Raw genomic sequence first — 7,361 nt, forward strand, 5'->3', positions numbered from 1 at the left:
TCCGCCAGTGTAGCGCCCCCTAGGACATATGATGCATGCAGGTTGTTGGTACCAAGATGCATAACTTTACATTTATCTACATTAAACTTCATTTGCCAAGTGAACGCCCAAACACTTAGTTTGTTTAAATCTGCCTGTAATTCATGAACATCTTCCATAGTCTGAACTATATTACATAGCTTGGTGTCATCTGCAAAAATAGAAATAGTGCTATTAATCCCTTCCTCTATATCATTAATAAATAAGTTGAATAATAGTGGTCCCAGCACTGAACCCTGGGGTACACCACTTATAACCGGGGACCATTCAGAGAAGGAATCATTGACCACAACCCTCTGGATACGGTCCTTGAGCCAATTCTCAATCCAATTACAAACTATATTTTCTAAACCTATAGTCCTTAATTTACCCATTAGGCGTCTATGGGGGACAGTGTCAAATGCCTTTGCAAAGTCCAAAAACACTAAATCCACAGCGGCCCCTCTGTCTAGACTTCTGCTCACCTCTTCATAAAAACAGATTAGGTTAGTTTGACAACTTCTGTCCTTAGTAAAACCGTGCTGGCTGTCACTTATAATGCTATTTATTGTCACATAATCCTGTATATAGTCCCTCAATAGCCCCTCAAACATTTTCCCCACAATTGATGTTAAGCTTACTGGTCTATAATTACCCGGGGAAGACCTAGAGCCCTTTTTGAAAATAGGCACCACATTTGCCCTGCGCCAGTCCCTAGGCACTATACCAGTCACTAGAGATTCTCTGAATATTATGAAAAGGGGGACAGAAATAACTGAACTAAGCTCTTTAAGAATTCTAGGGTGTAACCCATCTGGTCCCGGAGCCTTGTGCACATTTATTTTATTTTATTTAGCTTGGACCATATCTACATTCATCCAATTCAGTATATCAACTGATATATTAACAGCACTGGCACCGACTACATCAGCTGCTCTTTCTTCAGTTGTATATACAGAGCTAAAGAACCCATTTAGTAACTCTGCCTTCTCTTGATCCCCTGTAATCAACTCCCCATTACCACTATCTAGGGGTCCTACATGTTCAGACCTGGGCTTTTTTGCATTTATATACTTGAAGAATTTTTTGGGATTTGTTTTACTATCCTTGGCCACCTGCCTTTCATTTTGTATTTTTGCTAATTTTATTACATTTTTACAGATTTTATTAAGCTCTTTATATTTTACAAAGGCTACAGCTGTACCCTCAGATTTGTATTTTTTAAATGCCCTTTTTTTGTCATGTATTGCCCCTTTCACAGAAGGTGTAAGCCATGTGGGGTTTAATTTGAGTCGTTTATACTTATTACCTGTAGGAATAAATTTTGCACTATAATAACTCAAAGTAGATTTGAAAATCTCCCATTTATCATTTGTTCCATTATTTGACATTAGTTCTTCCCAGTCTATATCCTGAATTGCAGCCCTCATCCTGGGGAAATTGGCTTTCTTAAAATTAAATGTTTTTGCCCTCCCAGCCTGTGTTTGTTTTTTACAGTATAGGTAAAATGTAACTATATTATGATCACTGTTACCGAGGTTTTCACGAACATTGACATTCCCAACAAGATCTGCATTATTAGAAATGACCAGATCCAACAGAGCTTCACCTCTAGTCGGGTCTTCCACAAACTGGCCCATAAAATTTTCCTGCAACAGGTTGAGGAAATGTCTCCCCTTTGCAGTTGAAGCCGAACCATGACACCAATTAATATCCCGGAAATTAAAATCTCCCATTATCACTACAGTACCCGCCTGTGCAGCCCGCTCCATCTGTTTATATATCTGACCTTCCATCTCCTCAGTTATATTGGGGGGTCTATAGATTACACCAAAAGTAATTTTTTCAGTGTTTACCTCCCTTTCTAGTTCCACCCACAAGGTTTCAACCTCCTCACAGTCTTCACCCACTATTGTCTCTTTCACACTCGCCTTCATATCACTTCTCACATACAGACAAACACCACCACCTTTCCTATTTGTCCTGTCTTTACGAAAAAGTGTAAAACCCTGTAGATTTACAGCCCAGTCATGTGAAGAGTCCAGCCATGTTTCAGCAACACCAACTATATCTATATTTTCTTCCAGTATCAAGGCCTCCAGCTCCCCCATTTTGCTTGCTAGACTTCTGGCATTTGTGAACATACACTTTAACTTGCCTGTCAGTTGTTCACTTTTATTATCAGAAATGTGATTTGACATTAATCGGTCCTTTTTATTCACACTGATGTTTTGTAACGAAAGGATCTCCTTATCTTGTTGTCTAGTCCTCTCCCCACATTCTGTTTCTCCCCCCACCAATATAGTCTGACCCCTCTCTAACCTGGCTACCCCTTTTTTTTCTACATTGACCTCCCTCCCTCCCTCCTAGTGACAGTTACAATACACTGCACTACATCAGTACATACAGAAGTAGTGCAGTGTATTGTGCAGGGGATCAGAAGATCAGATCTTCCAGTCCCCTAGTATGTGTAAAATAAAAAGTGAAAAAAAAGTTAAAAAAAAGTTTTAGATAAATAAATAAATACAAGTTTTACATAATAAAAACAATAATCGCCTTGTTTCCCTGATCAAGCCCTTTATAATTAGAAAAAAAATGAAAAAAAAGACAAAAACTAGACATAATAGGTATCGCCGCGTTCGTATCGGCCTGACCTAAAAAAATATCATATTATTTATCCCGCACGGTGAAAACCGTAAAAAAAATACCATAAAAAACAATGGCAGAATTTCCTTTTTTGGTCACGTTGTTTCCAAATAAATGGAATAAAAAGTGATCAAAAAGTCGCGCGTAGCCAAACATGGTACCAATAAAAACGACAGTGTGTCACGCAAAAAATGTATATACTCCGCAAAGATTACATATGCCCCCACATTATAAACTGAAACACCAGTAAAACACTAAACAAAACTACTACCAAGCAAAATCTGCGCTCCAAAAGCCAAATGGCGCTCCTTCTGGGCCTGGCAGTGTGCCCAAACAGCGGTTTATGACCACATATGGGGTATTACCGTACTCTGGAGAACCGCTTAACAATTTATGGGGCGTATGTCTCCAGTGGTACAAGCTGGGCCCAACGCATTGGGCACTGAAATAGCATATATGTGGAAAATTTCAATTTTCAATCTGCAACATCCACTGTGCACTAATTTCTGCAAAACCTTTGGGGGTCAAAATGCTCACTACACTTCTAGATGAATTCCTTGAGGGGTGTAGTTTCCTAAATGGGGTCACTTCTTGGGAGTTTTCACTGTACTGGTACCTCAGCGCAATGCAACATGGCGTCAAAAACAAATTTTGTAAAATCTCCTCTCCAAAAACGAAATTGCACTTTTTCCGTTTAGACCCTTGCCGTATGTCCAAATAGCCGTTTACAACCACATATGGTGTATTTCCGTAATCAGAATAAATTGTGTAACACATTTTGGGGTGTCTTTTCTCCTGTATTCCTTGTGGAAATGAAAAATTCTGAGCTAAAGCTACAGGTTATTGGAAAAAAAAAATGTTTTCATTTTCACGGACCAATTCTAATAAAATCTATAAAACACCTGAGGGCTCAAAATGCTCACTACACCTCTAATTTAATTCTTTCAGGGGTATAGTCTCCAAATTGGGATCACATCTGGGGAATTTCTACTGTACTGGTACTTCAGGGACTCTGAAAATGCGACATGGCCCCCAGAAGCCAATTCAGCAAAATCTGAGCTGCAAAATCCAAATGGTGCTCCGTCCCTTCTGAGCCCTGCCATGGGTCCAAACAGCAGTTTATTACCACATAATGGGGTATTTCCGTAATCAGGAGAAATTGCTTTACAAATGTTGAGGTGCTTTTTCTCCTTTATTCCTTATAAAAATTAGAAAATTCTGTGTTTTTTCCAAAAAAAAAGTCTCTTTTCATCTTCACAGACTAATTCCAATAAATTCAGCAAAAACCCTGTGGGGTCAAAATGATAACTATACCACTAGAAAAATTCCTTGAGGGGTATAGTTTCCAAAATGGGGTCACTTTTGTGGGGATTGCACTGTTTAGGTCCCTCCAGGGCGTTGCAAACGTGACATGGCACTGAAAACCATTCCAGTAAAATCAGAGCTCCAAAATCCAAATGGGGTCCTTTCCTTCTGAGCCCTGCTGTGGGTCCAAACAGCAGTTTATTACCACATATGGGGTATTTCCGTAATCGCGAGAAATTGCTTTACAAATGTTGGGGTGCTTTCTCTCCTTTATTTCTTGCAAAAAGTAGAAATTTTTACGTTTTTCCAGAAAAAAAGTAGATTTTCATTTTCACAGACTAACTCCAGAAAATATAGCAAAATACCTGTGGGGTCAAAATGCTAACTATACCCCTAGATAAATTCCCTGAGGGGTGTAGTTTAAAAAATGGGGGTTTACACTGTTTTGGCACCACAAGACCTCTTCAAACCTGACATGGTGCCTAAAATATATTCTGAAAAAAGGAGGCACCAAAATCCAAGAGGTGCTCCTTTGCTTCTGAGGACTGTGTTTCAGTCCATTAGCGCACTAGGGCCACATGTGGGATATTTCTAAAAACTGCAGAATCTGGGCAATAAATATTGAGTTGCGTTTCTCAGGTAAAAGCTTCTGTGGTACAGAAGAAAATGTATTACATATGAATTTTGTAAAAAAAAATGAAATTTGAAAATGTCAGCTCTACATTCCTTCAATTCCTGTAAAATGCCTAAAGGGTTGAAACACTTTCTGAATGCTGTTATGGATACTTTGAGGGGTGCAGTTTTCAAAATGGGGTGTGTTATGGGGGTTTCTAATATATAGGGCACTCAAAACCACTTCAGAACTGAACTCGTCCCTGAAAAAATCGCTTTTTGAAATTTTCTTAAAAATATGAGAAATTGCTGCTAAAGTTTTAAGCCTTGTGAGGTCATAGAAAAATAAAAGGATGTTCAAAAAACGATGCAAACATAAAGTAGACATATGGGAGATGTTAATTGGTAACTATTTTGTGTGGTATTACCATCTGTTTTACAAGCAGATGCATTTAAAATTGGAAAAATCATAATTTCTTCATATTTTCGCTAAATGTTGGTGTTTTTCACAAATAAGCAATGAATTTATCGACCAAATTTTTGCACTAAACTAAAGTACAATATGTCACGAGAAAACATTCTCAGAATCAATTGGATAGGTAAAAGCATTCCGGAGTTATTACCACATAAATTGATACATGTCAGATTTGAAAAAATGGGTCTGGTCCTCAAGGCCAAAATGAGCTGGGTACTCAAGGGGTTAAAGGAACACCGCGCAAAGCTATCAGAATATGTACGCGAAGGTGAGGACAATGGCTGGAAATTATTCACTGTAAGGCTATGTTCACATGCACTGGCTAAAAACGTCTGAAAATACGGAGCTGTTTTCAGGCGAAAACAGCTTCTGATTTTCAGACGTTTTTGTAGCAACTCATGTTTTTCACGCCGTATTTTACGGCCGTTATTGGAGCTGTTTTTCAATGGAGTCAATGAAAAATGCCTCCAAAAACGTCCCAAGAAGTGACATGCACTTTTTCGCGGGCGTCTTTTTACGAGCCGTATTTTGACAGCGACGCGTAAAATTAAGCCTCGTGGGAACAGAACACCGTAAATCCCATTGCAAGAAATGGGCAGATGTTTGTAGGCGTAATGGAGCCGTTGTTTCAGGCGTAATTCGAGGCGTAAAACGCCAGAATTATGTCTGAAAACAGTGCGTGTGAACATACCCTAACATTTTAGGTTCTCCTGCCACATATTAACCAAACACTGAGGTAAACCGTTAGTTTAGAAATAACCAGTTTTGCCTTAGGTCATATTCCCAAAATGCTTTTTTGGTGCAGCTTTTGCATGTATTTTTCCATTCAAAAAGAGTTTCCTTTATACTTTTCTTCTGTTTAGAATCTTCTCTCTTTGGGTAAATAAAATAACATGCAAGAACTGTACCAAAGTTCCATAATTTCAGTGATAAATGACTTATTACAGCTTACTTTTATTGCAAATTAGGCCGTTTTCACCCATTTGATTTAGGAATGTTGTATAGCCTTATGTTATTTTATTCTATAGAATCAAATTATAATAAAATAAATTTTAACCCCTTCCCGCCGCAGCCCTTTTTCAGATTTTAATTTTCGTTTTTTCCTCCCCACCTTCCAAAAGCCATAACGTCTTCATTTTTCCGTCTATATAGTACTATGAGGGCTAGATTTTTATGTGACGAGTTGTAGTTTTTTTGTAGCACCATTTATTGTGCCATATAATGTACTAGGAAATGGGAAAAAACTTATTTGTGGGGTAAAAAATTAAAAAAACAGTGATTCCTCTATTGCTTTTTGCGCGTCGTTTTTACGGAATTCACTGTGCAATTAAAACAACATTTTAACTTTATTCTTTGGGTCAATACGATTATGGCGATGCCAAATATATATAGTTTTTTCTATATTTTCTACTTTTACAAGTAAAAATCTAAGTGTAAAAAATAAAATTTATTTTGTGTCGCCAAATTCCGAGAGCCATAACTTTTTTATTTTTTCGTCGATTAAGTGGTATGAGGGCTTATTTTTTGCGGGATAAGCTGTAGTTTTTAATGATGCTGGGGTACATGCAACGTTTTGATCACTTTTTATTTAATTTTTTGTGGGAGATGAGGTGACCAAAAGATAGAGATTCTGGCGTTTACAATTTATTATGCCCCCAGTCAGCCATAGCAACCATCCACCCCCGTGATTGCGTTGCGGGGGCGCGCGATGATCTGTTAGAGGGGGTCGCCCCCTCTTTCTAATGATTTAAATGCTGTGGTCGCTATTGGCATTTAATGAGTTAAACTAGCAGGATCGCGCTCGAGCGCGATGCCGCTCGTTACTCTGAAGTGTTGGCTGTAACATACAGCCGACACCGGCATCGTATGGAGCAGGTTCACTCCGTGAGCCCATTCCATACTTCCCCTACCCGACTTTGGCGTATGAATGTGTCAAAAGTCTGGAAGGGGTTAAATAAACGTTATTATTGCATTAAGGTGTTGTCCACTACCGCTTAACTGATGACCTATCCACTGGATAAGTCATCAGTATATGATCGATGGGGGTTTGACACTCGGATCCCGCACCGACCAGCTTTTTTCGGCTGCCTCCGAGCACCTGACTTCAATGCTAGAAGCAGATTTCTTCGGCCACGGAATAGCGGCCAAGCTGAGGTACGGCAGCTCTGCTCCTACTCAAGTGAATAGGAGCAGAGCCTCAGTTCATCAGCACAGCGCTATGCAATGTATGGAACCAACTGCTTCCGGCTCCGTACATTGCATACTGTACAATGACATCCGGTGCCCGCAGGCAGCCGAAGCAGCT

The sequence above is a fragment of the Rhinoderma darwinii genome, chromosome 4 (assembly GCF_050947455.1).
Source record: "Rhinoderma darwinii isolate aRhiDar2 chromosome 4, aRhiDar2.hap1, whole genome shotgun sequence".
Lineage (NCBI taxonomy): Eukaryota > Metazoa > Chordata > Amphibia > Anura > Rhinodermatidae > Rhinoderma > Rhinoderma darwinii.